The 22981-nt window shown below is 37.7% G+C and overlaps 1 protein-coding gene across 1 annotated transcript in view; it reads left to right on the plus strand.

Annotated features, from left to right (window-relative positions):
• ASXL1 (ASXL transcriptional regulator 1) overlaps positions 1–22981 on the plus strand; it is a 65525-nt gene that overhangs the window by 21916 nt on the left and 20628 nt on the right. The gene's annotated exons all lie outside the window — the stretch shown is intronic.

The following is a 22981-nucleotide window of genomic DNA, read 5'->3' on the forward strand; positions in this document are numbered from 1 at the left end:
CATCATTTACATACAGTAGAATTCACTCATTTTGATGTACTACTGTACAATTCTGTGAGTTTCAGAAAAAATTCATTTGAATTTTTTTTTAGTTCACATTTGTTTTGACATTTTCGTTGGCATTTTAATAGTGCTATTTAAAGGTATGCCATACGTGGCTTGAATGCGGTTGCTCCAGTAAATGTTGGTGCTAACGTACTTCTCCCTCCCCTGAAAATTCACTTTTACATTTATGGGCAGTAAAATTCACCCTTTTCGGGTTATCGTCCTTTGAGTTTTGGCAGACACATGGAGATGTGTATTTGCCACCATCATAAGATACAGAGCAATTTCATTGCCCTAGAATTCTCCTATGCTTCCCGCCCCTCGCCGCCATGCTTTTTTGTAGTCACTTCTTGCCACCTCAGCTCCTGCCCAGCCGTTGATTTGTTTTCTATCCTTGAAGTTCTGCCTTTTCCGGAATGGCATATAAATGGGCTTATGCATTATGTAGTCCTTCAAGTCTGGCTTCCTTCGTTTAGTGTGAGGTGTTTGAGACTTAGCCATCTTGTGATGTATAGTATAGTCCCCCCTTATCCAGGGTTTCACTTTCTGCCATTTCAGTAACTAGTGGTCAACTGCAGTCTGAAAATATTAAATGAAAAATTCCAGAAGTCAGCAGTTCATAAATGTTAAATTGCACACTGATCTGAATAGTGTGAAATCTCGAGCCATCCTGTGCCCTCCCACCTGGGGTCCCCAGCCATTGACATTGTGTGCGCCTGGCATCCAGCCATTGAAGCTGTTGTGGCTCAGTGATGCAGGGTCACTGGAAGCAGATGACCTTCCTCTTGTAGCCCTACACTGCGTCACACACAGGGCCTGTACCATTCACCTCCCTTCATCGCACATCGTCACAAGAAGGGTGAGTGCAGTCTAGTAAGGTAATTTTGAGATAGAGACTACATCTGCATAACTTTTATTACAGTTTTCTTTATTATTGTTGTTAATCACTGTGCCTAATTAGTACATTAAACACACTTAATTATCACTGGTGTGTATGTACAAGAAAAAACATAGTATACATAGAGTTTGACACTATCAATTTGAAACTTCCCCTGGGGGTCTTGGAACATATTCCCCACGGATAAGAGGGTGCTACTTATATCAATAGTTTGTTCCTTTTTATTGCTGAATAATATCCTGTTGTATGGATCTACCATGTTGTACTTATCCATTCCTTACCTGATAGACATTTGGATTATTTTCTTTTAATAACCAATATTTTATTTTTATTTAAGCAATTTAAGATTTTTTATTGATGTATAGTTGCTGTACAATATTATATGTTGAAGGTGTAAAGTATGGTAATTAACAATTTTTAAAGATTATACTCCATTTGTAGATGTTACAAAATTCTGGATGTATTCCCTGTGTTGCACAACATATCCTTGTAGCTTATTTTGCACATAATACTGAATTGGCCAACAAATTTGTTCAGGTTCCTCTGTAATATCATATAAAAACCTGAATGAATTTTTTGGCCAACTCAATTTTTTTTTAAATGGGAGGATAATTGATTTACAATGTTGTGGTGGTCTCTGCCATACATCAATGCCAATCAGTCATAATTTTATATATATATATATTCCCTCCTTCTTGAGTCTCCCTCTCCCCCACTTCCCCGGGACATTTGGATTATTTTCTTGTTTGGACTATTAAGAGTAGTACTATGAATATTTGTATACAAGTCTTTGTGTGGATAAACATTTTAATTCCTCTTGGGTAGATACCAAGCAGTAGAGTTGCTGAGTTATAATTCCTGTTTACTCTTCTAAGAAACAGCCAACCTGTTTTCCAAAGGACTGTATAACCTTACATTCAAGTTTCTTGTTCTTTAGTAAAATTTTTTCTTCCCTACCCCCCAGCAATATTATTTTTTCCCTGAAATTATTTTGCTACTGATACAGTGCATCCACCTGTCTTATCATTAGTTTTTGCATGGCATATTTTTTCTATCTTTTGCTGTTAACCTATTATATCTTTTATCTTTAAAGTTTCTTTATATTTCTAGTTGGGCTCTTATTTATTTTTAACCAGTCTAATAATTCCTACATTTTAATTAGGATGCTTGAACCATGTACATTTAGTGTAATTACTGATAAGGTTGGATTAAGTCTTCCTTCCAGTTCTTCATTTTCTCTTTTCCTGTTGAATTTCTTTTTTTTTTTTTATATATTATAGTGGTTTTTGCCATACATTGACATGAATCAGCCTTGGGTTTACATGTGTTTCCCATCCCGATCCCCCTCCCGCCCATCCCTCTGGGTCTTCCCAGTGCACAAGCCCTGAGCACTTGTCTCATGCATCCAACCTGGGCTGGTGATCTGTTTCACCCTTGATAGTATACTTGTTTCAATGCTGTTCTCTGAACATCCCACCCTCGCCTTCTCCCACAGAGTCCAAAAGTCTGTTCTGTACATCTGTGTCTCTTTTTCTGTTTTGCATATAGGGTTATCGTTACCATCTTTTTAAATTCCATATATATGTGTTAGTATACTGTATTGGTCTTTATCTTTCTGGCTTACTTCACTCTGTATAATGGGCTCCAGTTTCATCCATCTCATTAGAACTGATTCAGATGAATTCTTTTTAATGGCTGAGTAATATTCCATGGTGTATATGTACCACAGCTTCCTTATCCATTCATCTGCTGACGGGCATCTGGGTTGCTTCCATGTCCTGGCTATTATAAACAGTGCTGCGATGAACATTGGGGTACACGTGTCTCTTTCAGTCCTGTTGAATTTCTGTTTTTCTTTTCCTGCCTTCTTTTGAACAACGAATATTTTTAGTTTTATGTTTCTTTGAGACATTTATTAAAATTTTTTCATTGAAGAATAGTTGATTTACAGTGTTTCAGATTTATAGTAAAGTGATTCAGGTATATATATACATATATATATTCTTTTTCAGATTCTTTTCCATTATAGATTATTACAAGATATTGAATATAGTTCCCTGTGCTATACAGTAGATCCTTGTTCATTTTACATATCAGTTCAGTTCAGTCGCTCAATTGTATCTGACTCTTTGCGACCCCGTGAATCTCAGCACGCCAGGCCTCCCTGTCGATCACCAACTCCCAGAGTTTACTCAAACTCATATCCATCGAGTCAGTGATGCCATCCAGCTATCTCATCCTCTGTCGTCCCCTTCTCCTCCTGCCCCCAATCCCTCCCAGCATCAGGGTCTTTTCCAATGAGTCAGTTCTTCGCATGAGGTAGCCAAAGTACTGGAGTTTCAGCTTCAGCGTCAGTCCTTCCAGTGAACACCGAGGACTGATCTCCTTTAGGATGGACGGGTTGGATCTCCTTGCAGTCCAAGGGACTCTCGAGTCTTCTCCAACACCACACTGCAAAAGCATCAATTCCTCGGGGCTCAGTTTTCTTCCCAGTCCAACTCTCACATCCATACATGACCTCTGGAAAAACCATATATATATAGCAGTGTGTATTTATTAACTCCAGGTTCCTAATTTATCCGCCCCCGCCCCCCGCTTAACCCTGGATTGAGTGTTTTTAATATTCCTTTTATCATCACAGCTTTTTAACTACATCTGTTTTTTTTTTCTTCAGAGGTTGCTTTATTGTTAACAAAATACACCTTTAATTTTACATTGACTACCTTTGAATAGTATTACACATTTCACATAAAACGTAGGATCCTCATGATGCTTCCATTTACTTCCTCCTAGCCTTTGTGCTATTTTTTTTTAATTGAAGGATAATTGCTTTACAGTGTCACATTGGTTTCTGCCAAACATCAGCATGAAGCAGCCATAAGTTTATTCTTTTTATATATGTGTGTGTGAATATATATGTGTGTAGAATTTTATTTATTTATTTCTGGCTGTGCTGGGTCCTCATTGCTGTGCAGGCCTTTTCTCTAGTTGTGTGTGGGCTTCTCATTGCAGTGGCTTCTCTTGTTGCAGAGTACGGGCTATAGGTGTGCGGGCTTCAGTAGTTGCGGTACTTGGGCACAGTAGTGGTGGCTCCCTGGCTCTAGGGCACAAGTTTCATTGCTCCCTGGCATGTGGGATCTTTCTGGACCAGGGATCAAATCTCTGTCTCCTCCTTTGGCAGACACATTCTTCACTGTTGAGCCACCAGGGAGGCCCTGTGCTACTCTTTTCATTCATTCTACTTCTCCATAGGTTATACACTTCACAGAGCATTGTTACTTTTGCTTTAAACAATTCTTTTAGAGAAATTTTAAAATGAGGGGAAGCCTTATTTTACCCACACATTTACTATTTCTAGTGTTCTTCATTTCTTTGTGGAAGTCCAGGTTTCCATTTGTTACTAGCCTCCTTCCTTCTGAAGGACTTCTGACAGTTCTGTGGTGCAGATCTGCTATTACAGATTCTCAGCTCACAGTCTTTATTTTGCTTTAAAGGCTATTTTATCTAGACACATTCAAAGGTTTTTTTTCACCCCCTCAGCATTTTAAAGATGCCCATCCTTTGTTTTCTGTTTTCCATAGTTTCTGATGAAAAGTTTGTGGTAATTCTTACATGTATTTCCTCTTTTTTTTTTCTGTTGCAAGTTTGAAGATTTTTCTCTGTAGTATAGGTTTTGGCTGTTTGATTATGGGCTGCGTTGGTGAACTTCTCAAGTTTGTGGGTCAAATTTGAAATGTTTTCAGCCAATATTTAATCTTTTTCCCGTTATCCTATTTCTTCTGGGATGACATATGTATTTGGCCACCTTATATTATACCATAGATTACTGATGTTCTGTTAATGTTTGCTAGTCCTTTTTTTTTTCTTCTGTGCTTCATCTTAAATATATTCTGTTGTCACTGGTCTTTTTTCCTGCACTATCTAATCTGTTTTTAATCTGATCAAGTTAATTTTTCATTGCAAATAATGTATTTTTCATCTCTAGAAATTCCTCTATTTTATATCTTCGTTTTTCTTATTGTGCTCATGCTTTTAATCCTTGATCATAGTGCATGCATTAAAAGTAGCTGTTTTTAAGTCTTTATCTACTAATTCCATCTCTGTCATTTCTGGGTCTTTTGCTATTGACTCTTCTGCTTATGAGTCACATTTTCCTGCTTCTTGGCTATCTAGTAGTTCTGTTTGGATGCTGACAATGTGAATTTCACATTGTTGGGTGCTACAGTTTATCTTCCTTTCAAGAGTGTTGGGCTTTATTTTGGCAAGTCATTGGGTTACTCCCTTTGGATTAGCTTACTCCCTTTGAGGCTAGTTTTTAAACTTTGTTAGGGCAGGTCAGAGTAGCCTTTTCTTTAAGAATGAATTTAATTCTCCTACTAAGTTACTTACCTTCTGAGATCTCTACCAAATGCCTCTAATGATTAACTGTGTCCCTCCACTCTTGCTGGTTTTAACTCCTAAGTCTCCAGTCTTTATGTTTGGGGGAGTTTCCTCTGGGAATTACTCAGCCATTCATTGCCCAGCGTAATGGAGTTTCACCCCATACATGTCCAGAGACCCCATGCAGATTTTTCTGCAAAGCTTCCTTCTTTTTGGAATTCTGTTGTGCAACCTCCAGCCATCTCTGCCAGCCAGAACTTTGATCTCTGTCTCAGCTCAGGAAACTGCTTGGGATGCCCTGTGTGTGTGTGTGTGTTGTTTTTTTTTTTTTAAAATATTAACTATTTCCCGAGTTCTTTTTGGTAATTCAAATTCAAGACTATAGGTTTTTGGCTTGACCTTTTCTAATTTTGCATGTATATCTTCTTTGTGGAAATGTTGACTCCCATTAAAACCACATAATTATTCATTTGCTTTTCCCTATTAATAGTCTTCTCAGAATTAACAATAGCAACAGCACCATCACCAATAAAGTTAAAACTGAAGTGAAAGTCGCTTAGTCATGTTCAACTTTTTGCGACCCCATCGACTATACAGTCCATGGAATTCTCCAGGCCAGAATACTGGAGTGGGTAACCTTTTCCCTTCTCCAGGGGATCCTCCCAACCCAGGGATGGAACCCAGGTCTCCGACATTGCAGGTGGAGTCTTTACCAGCTGAGCCACCAGGGAAGCCCTCTAAAGGGATTTTGTGTTGTTGTTGGCCTTAGGGTGTATCTTATTAGGGATTTAACACATCACTAAAATTTAAAAATCACTTGAAATAGTTTGTGTGTGGTCGTTCCATTAACTTGATACACAGTTCAGTGTATTAATTTTATTCACTTTTTAAAAATAGATTGCATGTGTAAATTTTAATTTTGTTTTATAACATTATAAGGGATTCTCTGGTGGCTCAGAGGGTAAAGTGTCTGCCTGCAATGCAGGAGACCTGGGTTCGATCCCTGGTTTGGGAAGATCTCTTGGAAAAGGAAATGGCAACCCACTTCAGTACTCTTGTCTGGAAAATCCCATCGATGGAGAAGCCTGGTAGGCTACAGTCCACGGAGTTGCAAAGAGTCGGACACGACTTAGCGACTTCACTTTCACTTTCACATTAATATAAAATATGTATGGTTAAATATACAGCACAATATTTAGTGAATTCTGTCTCCTTTTGATATCCTTTACCTGCTCCTTCTTTTCCCTATGGGAAAGCATTTTATTTTATTTTTGTAATTTTTCTTTCTTCTCAAATATAAACAAATAACATATTTGGATTTCTATCTTCCTCCTTTTTAAGATTGGCACCATACTCTTCTCCACTTTATTTTTTTTTTACTTAGCAATATGGCCACGAGATCTTGTAGCCATATTATGGAGATTGTTTGTTCCTCTTTACAACTGTTTAGCACTGTATTTTGTGGATTTACCATTGTCAGTACTAATCAAAGTGTGATCCACAGACTTGTCAGTTTGTGAACTATTATTCTTGTCTGTGATAAGTACAGAAATTAGGAATGTTTAGAAACTTACTGCAACTTGACATTGCCACAACACCTGAGCATGATTGGTGGACTCCTCCCCCACTCTAGAGCAGAGTGTAGATCAGCTTGAACAGTGAGTCACGTGTACTATTCATGTGCAGTAGGATCACATACAGGTCTTTGATGGATTGAGGGAAAAACAACGAAATTGGTTCTTTAACCCAGATTGAGTATTTTAATTTGTGTACCCTTTTGATGTACATGGCCTCACAAGTTTTGACATGTATACTTTTTTTTGGACATGTATACTTTTAAATTATTTCTTCAGTTCTAAATATTTTGGGAGTTCTGTTAAAAAATTCTATTTAATTCATGAATTTTTTTTTTTTTTTAAGTTTCCAAATGTATGTATTGTGTCCCCCTCCTTCCATTTTATTCATTGTATTAAATCAGTGTCAAGAAGTGATAATGTGTATTTTGGATCCTGCTGAGACTTCTTTTCTGGTTTAATATATTGGTCAGTTTTTTAAAGTGTTTAAGGTGTGTTTTGACAGTGAATATTTTTTACTTGTCTGTTTTCTATATTAGTGTTTATATATTACCTGTCAAATTTTAAATTAAGTTTTAAAAGGTATATCTTTAATTTTTAAGTCAAACTTTATGTATCAGTTTGAGAAATATTCCCATTTAACTGTAGTTTTCTCTATTTCTCCTTGAGATAAAACAGTTCTTCCTTTACGTATTTTGAGTCTATGGTATTTGTGTTTTTAGTTACATATTATGGTGTAAGAAAGCACTGCAAAGCTTAGCGTTTTAAAACAGCAACCATTTCAATCACGTCTCCTGAATCTCTGGGTTGATTGGGCTTAGTAGAGTGTTTCTTCAGCTCCGCTTGAGCTGAGGTTGCAGACTTGTGGGGCCTCTATTAGACTGAAAGGTCCAAGACTGATGACACTTTGACCGCGTGGCAAGGATGGCTGAAAGGCAGGGCTTAACTTAGCTTGGGTGGTGCTGGAGTGACTAGCTTTCTTTTCATGTGATCTTGGGGTTTTCCCTTTTTCATAGTCTTTCCTATGCTGTTTTTTTCTGGCAAGATCATCCAACTCAGGGCTCTCAAAAGTGCAAACGTGGGAATTGCCAGGCATTCTTAAGGCTCAGGACTGGCACAGGGCCATTTCTTCCACACTGCATTGTGCAAAGCAAGTCAAGAGATGAGGCCAGATTCGTGGGAGGGAACTGTACAAGCCCAGAATACGAGGCGGCTTCATTCATTTGGGCCAGTTTTAGAGACTGGTTGGTTACCACAGTGTGCATTCAGGTTTCTGATTGTTAGAACCTTCAGATTGCCTAGATTGCCTCTTTTATGTCCCTCTTTGTCTGTATAAATGCTTTTTGCTTTGGATTCTTTTGTCTTTTGGGTGGGATATGGTTGCTATATTCTCTTCAAGTCTTTTACTTTGAACCTTTCTGTTAGTGTTTTTGCTATTGCTTATGAATAGTTTATAGCTGGATTGTTTTTTAATATTTAAAGTTTCTACATTTTAATAAGTGAATTAAATCTATTTACATTTATTGTGGTTGCTAATATATTTTTGATCTTTTTTTTAAAAAACACCTTTAGCATGCTTTTTCTTGTGTTGCTTCTTTTCTGGCTTTTATTCAACTGATTTAAAAAATTACTGTCTTTTTTTTTCTTTCCTCTTTTACTGTGGTAAAATATACATAACAAAATTTACCATTTTAAGCAGTTTTGTGGCATTAGTAAGTACATTCACATTGTTGTGTGGGTACTGTGGTGTATGTCACCACTGTCCACCTCCAGACCCTTCCCCAACTAAAACTCTACCCATTAACCGCTAACTCTCTGTTTCTTCCTCCTCCAAATCCTACTTTCTGTCTCTGTGAATTTAATTACCCTAGTAGTTACATAAGTGGAATCATACAATATTTATCTGTTTTTGACTGCCTTATTTCACTTAGTATCTTCAGGGTTCATCCATGTTGTAGTATGGACTAACTTTTAAAGTTCCTCTTTTTTTACTCTTGTTGCCTTGTAAGTTATTTATTCCATCATACAGGTTGCTTTAACAGTTTTCAACATGAATACTTAACAGCCTAAACTGAGTATGTGTCTCTCCTCATGAACAATAATTGCATTTTACAATGTTTTAATTCTGAATATTTCATCTCTCCCATGCTCTTCTCTAATTCTGTCTTACTTTTAGCTTTCTTGAAGACAGGCATTAAAAAATGTTTAAAAGTTAATATTTATGTTAAGCTATTACAAATTTATTGACTTACCATTGACTTATATGGCTTCTTGCATCCTTTTCCTTCAGTTCTATGTTTCTTTTGTATTAATGTACACTGTTTATATAGCACTTTCAGTTTGGATCTGTAAGTAGTAAACTACCCTTGTATATCTTAAGGCCTCTTTGTCTTTACTCTTAGATGGCATTTTACCTGTGTAATTTTGTAGTTGACTTATTTTTCATTGTAGGAAGAGGTCATTCGCTTGTTTTCTGGCATCCATTGCTGCATTTGAGAAGTCTGGGATCTGTTGCTGCTTTATAATCATTCTTTCCTTTTGGTTGCATCTTACTACTTTTTGCTTGCCTTTATTTTGCAGTCTTGCTGTAGTGTATAATACGAGTAAATTACCCTGGCAATCTGAAAACTTACGTGTTCAATTTTGTTCAATGTCCTTTTTTCCTTTTCTTTCTCTGTTTAATTGTATTTTTCTGTGTTTGGCCGTGTTCGATCTTAGTTGCTGCACACAGGGCCTTCATTGCTGGGTGTGGGCCCTTGTTGTCGCTCACCGGAGCACAGGCTCAGCAGTTGTAGCTCACCAGCTTAGTTGCCCCGTGGCATGTGGGATCTCAGTTCTCCAAGCAGGAATTGAACCGATGACCCCTGCCTTGGAAGGCGGATTCTTAACTGCTGGACCACTAGGAAGTCCCCAGTAGGTCTTTGAATATCGTCTTTCTTGCTTCCTCTTCTGAGATTGATACTTACTGATACTTCAGTGTGTTAAAGCTTCTCATTCTACCTTCAATGCTTTCATATTTTCCATCTCTATTTTTTCATGCTACATTCTGTGAGGTTGTTTCAGATCAAGAATACTAATTTCAGATAAAGTTTACTAATTTAGTTTTGCCAGAGCATTCTGCTTTATAATCACATTTTCATTTCTAGATTTTCTGATTCTTTTTGAAATTCGTGTGATGCTCATTCTGTCCTGTTCTTCTTAACTTTATTTCTGCACTTTGATCTGGAGACCTGAATTTGCCTATTTGTTGTGTCTACTGAAAATCCTTCCTGTCTTGGATGGCTCATTTCTTTATATAGTTTTAAATTTTTGACTTAAAGCTTATCATCTGTGGAATTTGTTCTTTTGTGTTGTCTGTGTGGAGGTGTCCCTGTAAGGAAGTTTTGAGCTTTTCCTGAACCTGGCAAGTTTCTGTAGAATGATTCCTGTGGTTAGGCTAATTTCTTGGCTTGGGGTTCCTGGACTGTTTGGGTACAGTGATTTTTGGAACTCATACTTGTGATGATGGAGTTTCGTTTTCTCAGAGGTTATTTTTTTACCTCTTGACTTCTGGCAAATGGAAGACTTCTATTTCAGGGACTGGAAATCAGAGTTCATGTTATTCCTGTGTAGTTTTTTGGTATATTATGCATCTGACTCATTTTCAATTTCTTGTCTCTTAGTTTCTTTCAGGAACGCCAGCTCCAAACCCTAAGTCTTACATCTGGTTTTAGTAGCCCTGTGAGTTGTTTGGCCCTGTAGCTTGTATCTAGCCTCAGGGAATTTCCTGTCTTGCTTTTGGGCTTGCCAATTTGTGTGTGTTGTATTTTGCACAGTTTTTCTACATATTTGGATTGAGAGATAAGTGCTGCTGCATCAGGCCTGTCTGTCATGTTCACTGGAAGATCCGTGACACATTTGCTCACTTGTTACATCCTGTAAAACAAGTGTAACTCACTAAAACATAGAAGTTTCTGAGTTCTGTCAGAATCATATTACTAGTGATGCACCTGTGGTGTCGTTGGGATTTTTCACCTCACTCACAAAGCCCTGTGTCAGATGTATAACAAGGATATATCAGTTGACATCATTAATGGCCCTTTGCAGTTTGATTGATCAGAGTGATTTGATTGCCTTGTGCTCTAGCACAGTTCTTCCTCATCATTTGTTCTTATGGGAAAGAATCACTGCAGTGGCCCAGTGTTGTTTTCTGAGTTTAAATATGTCTTGGGATAGAGAAAAGATTCCTCATCTTTTCTTTCTTTTTTTTTCTTTTTAATTCTCCCGCACCACATGGCTTATGAGGGTCTTCATTCCCCAAGCAGGGATTGAACCCAGACAGTGAAAGAGCCAAGTGTTGACCACTGGACCTCTGCAGAATTCCCAAGATTTTCTTCATTTTTTTGTTTTTCTTTAAGTGATCTAATCTGTGCCCCTTGGCACGTGGGATCTTAGTTCCCACATGCCTGGGCACCAGGGATTGAACCCACGGCCCCTGATTCAAAGCACAGTCTTAACACTGGACTGCCAGCGAAGTCCCCAGTGATCTAATCTTCAGCTATCATAGCCGAGTGGGCAAATGCCCAAAGTTCTGTCTGTAATTCAAGAACTCCAGATCCGCATACCCAAAAGGACATTTCCATGCAAAGATTCCACTGTTATCACAGCTTCACCTTTGTCTTTATCTAGTGTCCTCTTTCTGGCATCACAGATCAGCCTTCCTCTTAGGTTTCCTGCTTCTGTCTATGCCCTCACTGTCTTCTCAGTAACCCAGACTCAGAAGCTGAGTTACTCCTGACTTCTTTTTCTTCTTTTACATGCAGTCAGCTGCTAGATCACGTTACCACTTTCTCATAGTAATCCTATCTTTTCTCTTACCGTGACAGAATCAGGGTATATATTTTAGTTCACAGTCTCTCATTATCTCCTAATTTTCCTCTCTGATCAGTCTGTTTATCTTATCTATTTAACTCAGACCAAGTTCTCCCCGTCTTATTCTCCTTTCTCATCCTAAACTTTTGGTGAAGTTCCACAAAATGGCTTGTTTGTATGGTGGAGATATTTTTCCTTTAGGCATATTACGACATAACTAGAAAAAGAACCAGAAATGTATTTCCCAATTTTGTTCTGTTTTAAACAAGTTAGTGAGTCATTATGAAATTGTGTCTGTGGTGGTCAGGGAGTAGGGGAAAGGCTGAACCTAGAGACTGGACTTAGTCATTAACTAATAGAATGACTTTGGATAAATTACTTATTCTCTGAGCCTCAGTTTCATCATCTATAATATGAGGAGTTGAGTTAGGTGATTATATTATAGTTAGCATTTATTGAGCTCTTTATTTGTTCCAGGAACTGGGCTAATGGTATTTTCATGTATTGTTATTTGAAAAAAAAGCCTTTTTATTTGGAAATAATTCTCAACTCACAGAAAAGTTGCAAGGGATAAAATAAATACTATAAAAATACCCTTATCCCATTTACCCAGATTCAACTATTGTTAACATTTGTTAGCAATGGAAATATATGCATTTATGTTTATGAGGTGTATCAGACTGCAGTTTTCTTTTCATGTGAGAATAATGCTGTTCTTACAGAATGAATTAGTGTTTTTGGGTTGCTGTAGCAAAATACCACAGATGGGGTAGCTTATAAACAGCAGAAATTTATTTCTCACCATTTTGGAAGCTGGAAGATCCAAGGGTCCTGTATGGTAGGATGAGGGCCCTCTTCTGAGTTGCAGACTTTTTTTTTTTCCCCTTGGCTTTGCCGCATAGCATGTGGGATCTTAGTTCCCCAACCAGAGATTGAACCTGTGTCCCCTGCACTGGAAGTACAGAGTCTTAACCACTGGACTGCCAGAGAAGTCCCCTAAGTTGCGGACTTCTTGTTGTACCATCACATGGTTATAAGAGTGCTGATTCCATTCATGAGGTCACTAATAATCCACTTCATGCCTTAATCACAGCTCAAAGGTCCCACCTTTGAGTACTGTCACATTGGACATAAGGATTCCAGTATTTGAATTTGGAAGAGGTTGTGGGGGACACATTCAGATTACAGCAATTGGAAACTATCTTTTCCTTTTAGATTTTCTGAAAGAGTTTTTTTATAGAATTGCTATTATTTCTTCCTTAAATAGAGTTCCCCTATGGAGCCATCTGAAGTTGGAGATTTTTAATTATAAATTCGATTTCTTTTATAGATTTAGAGCTGTTTAGTTTATCTCTTTCTTCCTGGATGAGTTTTAGTAGTTTGTGTCCTTTTCATCCAGATTGTCAAAATTATTGTCATAAGGCTGTTTATAATATTTATTTCCTTATCTTTTTAATATTTGTAGGATCTGTAATAATGTCACTGCTGTCCGCCTGATACTGGTGATTTGTGTCTCTGTCTTTATTAATCTGCCTAGTCGTTCACCAGTTTTAGTAATTACCTGAAAAATCAGCTTTTAGTTTTTTTAGCTCTTCTCTATGGTTTTTCTGTTTTCTGTTTTGTTGATCTCTGCTTGTTTTTATGATTTTCTTTCTTACGCTTGATTTTGGTTTAATGTGCCCCCTTCTCCCCATTTTTCTCATGATGGAAGCTGAGGTATTTATTTGAGACGTCCCTCTTTCCTAATGTAAGCATTTAATGTGTACAACAAAATTTGATGTATTTTTATTCTGTTCAAAATACCTTTATAATTTTTCTATTGCTTCTTTAAATTACTGGTTATTTGGAAGTTGATATTTAGTTTCAGTATATTTGGGAAATATCCAGAGATCTTTCTATTACTGATTTTTAATGTTATTGTTGTTGTGGTAAGAGAACATAACCTTGTATGATTTGAATCCTTTTAAATTTATTGAGGCTTGTATTATGGCCCAGAATACAGTCTGTCTGGATAAATGTTCCACGTGTACTTGAAAACAATGTATATTCTGCTGTGGAATGGTGAGTTCTGTAAATGTTGATTAGCTTGTTGGTGGATAGTGCTTTTCAAATCTACGTATATTCTTACTCATCTTAACTGATTTTCTGTCCACTTATGCTAGCATTATAACTGTATATAGGGAGGGGATATTGAAATCTCTAATTGTGGATTTATGTATTTCTTTTAGTTTCACCAGTTTTTACTTAAGGTATTTTAAAATTCACTTTAAAAGGCACGGTATTTCCCTGGTGGCTCAGATGGTAAAGCATCTGCCTACAATGTGGGAGACTGGGTTCAATCCCTGGGTTGGGAAGATCTCCTCGAGAAGGAAATGGCAACCCACTCCAATATTCTTGCCTGGAAAATCCCATAGAGGGAGGAGCCTAGTAGGCTACAGTCCATGGGGTTGAAGAGACACGACTGAGTGACTTCACTTTCACTTTAAAAGGCACAAAAAACATTTAGGTTCCTCTTGATGAACTGATTCCTTTGTTATTTTGAAATGATCATCTTTATCATTTCTGGAGCAAAGGTAATATTCTTTGCTCTAGAATCTGCTTTATCTCATAATAATATAACCACTCCTTTTGATTAATGTTTGCGTGGTATGTATTTTTTTCCTTTCTCTTTTAGCCAGTGTCTTTGTAATTCATATGAGTATTTTGGTAGGTTTGTTTATAGTTGGATCTTGCTTTTATGCAGTTTGTTAATGTCTGCCTTTTTGTTGAGTGTGTAGACCATTTACATTTAGTATGATTACTGATGTTATAGAGTTTAAATCTACTATCTTGTTAGTTGTTTTCTATTTGTGTCATCTATTCTTTGTTCCTTTTTTCTTATTCTGCCTTCTTTTGCATTATGGATTTTTAAAAAATATTTTTTTTTCGGGCCCCGCCCCCGCCCGCTGTGCGCGCGCTGGCCGGGCAGCATGGCGGCGGCGGCGGGCGCCCCCCCCCCCAAAAAAAAAAAAAGAGAGAGAAAAAAATATATATATATTTTTTCTCCTGTCTCTTAGTGGTTACTTTAGTATTTATTGTATAGATATTTAACATCACAGTTTGCTTTCAAGTAATACTATATCACTTGACGTATTTTAGGAACCTTATAGCAATATACTTCCACTCCCCACCCCCCAAGTTTTTGCACTGCTGTTGTCATAGGCTCTACTTCCACATATGTTAGAAACGCCACAGTACATTGTTATTATTTTTCATTTAAACAGTCCTTTTAAGAATCTTTTTGAGAGATTTAAGAAATGTCTGGTGTTCTTTATTGCCTATCTGAAATTTTCATTCTGCCAGAAGGACTTTCTTTAATGTTTCTTGTAGTGCAAGTCTGCTGGTGATGGTATTTTAAAGCATTGGTGTGTCTGAAAAATTATTTCTCTTTCTTTCTTGAAGGATATTTTTCATTTGCTGCAGAATTCTTCATTGATAATTTTTTTCTTTCTGTATTTTGAGGATTTGCTCCTCTGGTTCTGGCTTCCATTATTTCTGATGAGATGTGTACTCTTAATCTTTGTTCCTAAGTATCTTTTTCTTCTCCTTTTTAAGATTTTCTTTAAAAAATTTTTATTATGTATAAAATAATTTATAAATTATTTATCTTATTATTTATTTATAATTTATCTTATTATTTATTGCTGTGCTAGGTCTTAGTTGTAGCAGGCAGGATCTTTTAGTCGAGTCACTTGGGATCTTTAGAGTGTCCTGAGCAGAGATCGAATCTGGACCCACAGCAGTCAAAGTGTGGAGTCCTGGATTGTCAGCATTTTCCTAAGATTTTCTTTTCGTTACTGCTTTTCAGCAGTTTCATTACAATGTGCCTTAATGTGATGTCATTCATGTTTCCTGTTGCCTGGGTTTTGTTACATTTCTTGGGTCAAATTTGATAAATAATCAGCCATTATTTCTTCAAATATTTTTCTCTGACTTCTACCCTCCCCCTTTGGGGCCTGTGATTTATGGTTTGATCACTTGAGATGGTTTCAGAACTGACTGATGGCTGTTTCCGTTTTCTCTGGTTTCGTTTGGGATGCCCTCTGCTGCCGCGCCCTCGTTGTCAGCAGTCGTCTTCTGTGGGGCTGGGTCTCGGGTGCGGTCTGCACCTCGCTGTCTGCGTAGTGCGCTTCGTTCCCACGCAGGAGCGTGCTCACAGACTTACCTTGCGCCCTGCGCTGTCGTGCTGTGCATGGAGCGTGTTTTGTTTCGTGTTACTTGAAAGTTTACGGCAACTCTTCCTCGAGCAAGTCTGTTGGCATCATTTTTCCAAAAGCATTTGCTCCCATCATATCTCTGTGTCACATTTGGCTAATTTTAGCAATATTTTAAGCTTTCTCATTACTATTATTTGTTATGGTGATCAGTGATCTTTGATGTTACTATTATAATTGCTGTGGGGGTGCCGTGAACTGTGCCCAGATAAAACTGCAAACTTAGAAAGTGTTCTCTCTGTTCTGACTGTTCCACTGACTAGCTGTTCGCCCATCTCTCTGCTCCTCCCTGGGCTCCCTGTTCCTGAGACATAGCAGTATTGAAATTAGGCCAATTAATAATCCGACAATGGCCTCTTTAAGTGTTGGTGTGAAAGAAAGAGTTACGTGTTTCTCACTTTAAGTCAAAAACTTGAAATGATTAAGCTTAGTGAAGAAGGCATGTTAAAACCCAAGATAGGCTAAAAACTAGATCTCTTGTGCCAAATAATTAGCCAGGTTATGAATTCGAAAGAATAGTTCTTAAAGGAATTAAAAGTGCTACTCCAGTGAGCACAGGAATGATAAGAAAGCAAAGCAGCCTTATTGCTGATGTGGAGAAATTCTTAAGTGGTCTGGATAGAAGATCAAACCAGCCACAACATTCCCTTAAGTCAAAGCCTCATCCAGAATGTGGCCCAGCTTTCTTCAGTTCTGTGAAGACTGAGAGAGGTAAGGAAGCTGCAAAAAAGAAGCCTGAAGCCAGCAGAGGTTGGTTTATTAAGTTTGAGAAGAGAAGCCCATCTCTGTAACATAAAAATGCAAGGTGAAGCCCCAAGTGCTGATGTAGAAGCTGCAGCAAGTTATCCAGAAGATCTTGCTAAGGTAAGTAATGAAGATGGCTGTAAACCATGGCCTTCTGTTGGAAGAAGATGCCATCTAGAACTTTCATGGCTGTACAAGAGAAGTCAAAGCTCAGCTTTAAAGGATAAGCTGACTCTTACTAGGGGCTAATGTAGCTAGTGACTTTAAGTTAAAGTCAGTGCTCATTTACCATTCTGAAAATCATGGGGCCCTGAAGAATTAATTTCTATGTTCTAGAAATGGAACAACAAAGCCTGGGTGAGAGTAGATCTGTTTGTAACAGTTTGCTGAATACTTTAAATCCACTACTGCTCAGGAAAAGAAAACTCAGAATATTACTGCTTGTTGACAATGTGCCTGGTCTCCCAAGAGCTTTGATGGAGATGTGCAACACGATTAGTGTTTTCATGCATCTATTTCAACACAGCATCTATTCTATAGCCATGGATGAAGGAGTTATTTCAACTTTCAAATTTTACTATTTAAGAAATTTTGTAAGGATAAAGCTGCCATAGATAGTTACTACTCTGATGGGTCCTGGCAAAGTAAATTGTAAAGGACTGGCAAAGTAAACTGGAAAGGATTAGCCATTCTAGATGCCATTAAGAACATTCCATGATTCATGGGAAGAGGTCAAAATACTGATAATAAATAAGCAGGAGTTTAAAAGAAGTTGATTCCAACACTCATGAATGACTTTGAACGATTCATGACGTTAGTGGAGGAAATAAATGCAGATATGATGGAAATAGCAAGAGAACTAGAATTTGAAGTGGAGCTTAAAGGTGGGACTGAACTGCTTTAACCTCATGATAAAACTTGAACAAATGAAGAGTTGATTCTTATGGATGAGCAGAGAAAGTGATTTCTTGAGGTGGAGTCTACTCATGGAAAAGATGCTGTGAACATTGTTGAAATGACAGCAAAGGATTTAGAATATTACATAAACTTGGTAAAGCAGTGGCAGGGTTTGAGAGGACTGACTCCAGTTTTGAAAGAAGTTCCGCTGTGGGTAAAATGCTATCCAATAGCATTACCTGCTATGGAGAAATTTTTCATGAAAGAAAGACTCTTTTGATGTGGCATATTTTATTGTCTTATTTTAAGAAATTGCAGTGGCCACTCTAGTCTTTAACCACCATCCTGACCAGTCTAGCTATAAACATCAAGGTGAGACCCTCCACCAGCAAAAAAGATAATGACTTGATGAAGTCTTAGGTGATGGTTAGCATTTTTTAAACAGTAAAGTTTTTTTTTAATTAAGATATGTACATTAATTTTTTAGACATAATGCTACCACACAGTTAATAGACTACAGTGTAGCATAAACATAACTTATATGCGTTGGGAAATGAAAAACTTGGTGTGACCTGCTTTATTGTGATAATCACTTCATTGCAGTGGTCTGAAACTGAACCCACACTCACGGTATCTCCAAAGTTTGCTTGTAATAACTTTCAATAGACTCTTCAATAGTCCAGCCATGTGTCATTTTGGTGTCTGTTTCTATTTATTTTTCTTGTCATTATGGGTTAAATTCCTCTGGTTTGCATTCCTAATAATTTTTTATTGGATGACAAACATTTTTAACCTTGGATTCTGGATATTTTTGTATTCATGTTAAATATTTTTGAACTTTGTTCTGAAATGCAGATAAAGTTACTTAGAAATGTATCCTTCTGAGTCTTGCTTTTAAGCTGTTCAGTTCAGTTCAGTTGCATAGTCATGTCTGACACTTTGCGACCCCACGGACTGCAGCACGCCAGGCTTCCCTGTCCATCACCAACTCTGGAGCCTGCTCAAACTTATGTCTCTTGTGTCAGTGATACCATCCAACCACCTCATCCTCTGTCGTCCCCTTCTCCTCCCATCTTCAATCTTTCCCAGCATCAGGCTCTTTTCCAGTGAGTCAGTTCTTCACATCAGGTGGCCAAAGTATTGGGAGTTTCAGCTTCAGTATCAGTCCTTCCAATCAAGACTGATTTCCTTTAGGATGGACTGGTTGGATCTCCTTGCAATCCAAGGGACTCTCAAGAGTCTTTTCCAACACCACAGTGCAAAAGCATCAATTCTTCGGTGCTTGGCTTTCTTTATATAAAGTCCAACTCTCACATCCATACATGACTACTGGAAAAACCATAACTTTGACTAGACAGACCTTTGTTGGTAAAGTAATGTCTTTGCTTTTTAATATGCTGTCTAGCTTGGTCATAGCTTTTCTTCCAAGGAGCAAGCTTCTTAATTTCATGGCTGCAGTCACCATCTGCAGTGATTTGGAGGTGGAGTTTATGGTTCCTGTGTTTATTTTTATAAAGATACATAGATACATGTTTTCTTATTTCCTTTTCTTTCTTTTACAGAAATGGCCTATATGTGTTCCTTTCATTCATTCTTACTTAGTGCTCAGAACAGTCTTTTTCCTTACAGTTCTAACATTCTTACTCAGGCAGTAATTACCCCAGGCCTAACAATTGCATTAGTTTCTTAATTAGTGCTCTCAGACTCTTCGCCATCTGTAATGCAGTGTTCAGATTCCTGTCAGAGTGATTCTAAAATATAACTCTGATAACGTTTGTTGTTGCTGTTAGTTGCTAAGTTGTGTTCTGACTGCAACCCCATGGACTGTAGCCTGCTGGGCCCCTCTGTCCATGGGATTTCCCAGGCAAGAATACTGGAGTGGCTTACCATTTTCTTCTCCAGGGGATCTTCCCGACTAGGAGACTGAACCTGTGTCTTCTGCATTGGCATGTGGATTCTTTGCCACTGAGCCACCTTGGAAGCCCCTAAGTTGTTTTCCACCTCTATAAAAAATCAGTTGGCTGTATGTTGTATATGGTTCTGCTTTTGGTCTCTGTTCCATTTATACCTATATGCCTTTTCCTCTGTCAGTACTGTGTTGTCTTGATTACTGTTGTCTAGTCATATGGTAAGTTGTAAAATTAGGTGATGTGATTCCTGCAATTTTATTCTTCAGAACTGTTTTACCTATTATGGTATCTTTACCTTTCCATATAGAACTGTCTTAACTATATCTACAAAATATTTTGAGAATTTAGTAGTAAATATATTAAACCAATAGATGAGTTTGGGGAGAAATGGCAACTGTGTTGACTCTCCCATTTTATGGATGGTATGACTTCTCATTTAGTTAAGATTGTTTTTGATATTTTCATCAACAGTTTTGGGTTTTAGTATGCAGAGTCTATACATGACTTGTTAGATACGTACCTTAATTTGTAAATAGTATGGTGCTTTTAGTTTTGGTTTCTAATTGTTTCTAGTTGTTGATTGCTAGCATATAGACAGTATTGATTTTTTTTTTTTTTAATGTTGGCCTATATCCTGTGAATGTGATAAATTCACCTATTCTAAGAGTTTTTCCTTTAGATTCCTTGGGATTGTCTGTGTAGATTGTCATGTTATCTGTGAATAGGGCCAGTTATGTATGTATTCTTTCTGATGTGTATGCCTTTTATTTCCTTTTCTTGTCTGATTTCACTGACTTGGATTTCGGGTGACATGTTAAATAGGAGTGGTGAGTGTGGACATCCTAGCCTTCTTCTCAGTCTTAGTGGGAAAGCAATAGCAGGAGATGCTGGTTTGACCCCTGGGTTGGGAAGATATCCTGGAGAAGGAAATGGCAACCCACTCCAGTATTCTTGCCTGGAAAGTCTAGTGGACAGATGAGCCTGGAGGATTGCAGTCCATGTCGCAAAAAGTTGGGCACCACTGAGTGAGTGAGCATACTCAGTCTTTTATCATTAGTGTGCTGTTAGCTATAGATATTTGTAGATGCTCTTTATCAAGTTGAGAAGATTCTATTCTGTTCCTAGTTTGTGGAAAGTTTTTGTCATGAATGTGTATTGAATTTTGTGAAAAATTATACTGTGTTGATGAATATATTATTTTTTTACACATGCCTCATTTTAATTGATACTTTTCATGATAAATGATGTTGAGCACCTTTTCATGTTCTTACTGATCATTCGTGTCATCTTATGTAAGTCGTCTATTAAAGTTTTTCCCATTTAAAAAATACTTTTATTTTTTAACAATGGTAAGCTTTCAAAAAAATTTTAAGTACAGTGCAAAAACCATCACTTTTCTGGAACTATTTTAGAGCCTTGTTACACTTAAATGTATAACTTTACAATTAAGGACATCTGCTACATGTTCTTAATGCATGTGTCAAATTCAAAAAATTACATTGAGGCATTTTTGCCATCTATTCTTTGGATTCCATGTAAGTTTTGCTTAATTGTCCCTGTAATGTCCTTTATGCCTAAAGAATCTAGTTCAGAATTTACATGTTGTATGTAGTTGCTGTAAATCTTTGGTCTCCTTCGGCTTAGAAAAGTTCCTTCATCTTTCCTTGACTTTCTTGACCTTGACTCTTTTGAAGATTATTTCATACTTACTTCATAAAATGTGGTCCATTTTGGGTTTTCTTAGGTTTACTCATGAGTCAAGGTATGCATCTGTATCAGGCACATCAGAGAAGTGACGCTTCTTAGTGCATCTTCTCAGTTTGCTCATTATTTCAACTTGTCCTATTACTAAGGATGTCACTTGGTCAAGAAGCATCTGCCAGATTTCGTACCTGTAAAGCTCCTCTTCCCCCCACTTTGAATAACTATTTTGTGGGAGGGGTTTGAAACTGTGTGTGATATACCATTCTAAATTTTGGTTTATTTATATCAATATGATATCCTAGTTTTCTGTTTCATTCATTGTGTTACAACTTATTAATTTATGACTGCACTAGGTCTTCCTTGCTGTGCATGGGCTTTCTCTAGTCACAGTGAGCGGGGGCTACTCTAGTTGCGGATGTTCATATTGTCCCTGATTTGGCTGGTGGGAGTTTCGCCAATCTGGCTTCTGTGTCCCTTTGACATATTCCCATCATTCTTGGAGTGATGCATCTTTCTGGCAAAAGATGGTTTAGGCTCACTGTGTACTTTGCCTGCCTTGACACTGGTTCTTTTATTGTGTAGTGGTATTTAGAAGCCAAGATCTAGGTTCTAGATATGCTTGCTGTTATTGGGGTGTTGTTGATCCCAGTTCCTCTCACTGAGAAGAGGCTAAGGAATATTTGCATATATTTACATACATGTCTCTAATATATCTCTTAATATATTTACTTGTTTAATCTTCCCAGTTTCTTAGATAATTAATCTCTCCTATCTCTGTTGCTGCCCTTCCCTCATGAACATGACCTCTTGACCCATCTTAGACTCCAGCCCCGTCTTCTGGCTTGGCCCCCATGGATGATGGACCTATCTGCACAAACTCCAACCTCTCCACCGTGCGCATGCGCACGCACATGCGCGCGCGCGCACACACACACACACGCGTGGCTCCCTTCTTATATAAACACCCTCTTCATCCAGCTTGAGCTTTGATTCGCTGCCTCTTGTTATTCCTTGTTTGGGAGTTTCACCCTTCTTGAGCTCTCACTCCCACACCATACATGCTACCCTCAAATGTAAATACCTTCTGTTCCCCACTCAGACTCTGACATCCTACTCTTGGCCACTGGGCTCCTCTCTCCACCTTTCTCGTACACACACACTAATGGAAGGAAAATAGCAGTGCTTTCCTTTTTAAAGTTGAAGTATAGTCATTTTGGTTTTCATTTGTAGATTAAAAAAAACTATGCTATGGATATAAGTCCTTTGTCAGATACACGTATTGCAGATATTTTTCCAGTCTGCTGGCTGACTTTTTTTTTTTTAAGATCTGCCCCCCCCCCCCCCCAAAAGTATGTGGGATTTTAGTTCTCTGACTAGGGATCAAACCCAGGGCCATGGCGGTGAAAACACCGTGTCCAGCCTCTGAACCACCAGGGAAGTCCCTGCCTTTTCATTTTTATTAAGCTGTCTTTGATTAGAAATCTGCAATTTTGAGAAATTGCAAATTTTATCATTTTATCAACATTTTTAAAGGATAAAGTTGGTGTTTTTTAGAAATCTTTCTTGGCCAGTGAATAGTTACTACAGTTTCTTCTACAGAAGCTTTGTATTTTTTGACTCTTAAATTTAGGTTTGACTCCCTACTTTATCTACTTTGTATCTACTTATTTGCTAATTTCTAGAATAAACATTTAATGCTTCCAGAATTGCCAGTCTATGTGTATA

This window comes from Muntiacus reevesi, chromosome 2 (assembly GCF_963930625.1).
Source record: "Muntiacus reevesi chromosome 2, mMunRee1.1, whole genome shotgun sequence".
NCBI lineage: Eukaryota > Metazoa > Chordata > Mammalia > Artiodactyla > Cervidae > Muntiacus > Muntiacus reevesi.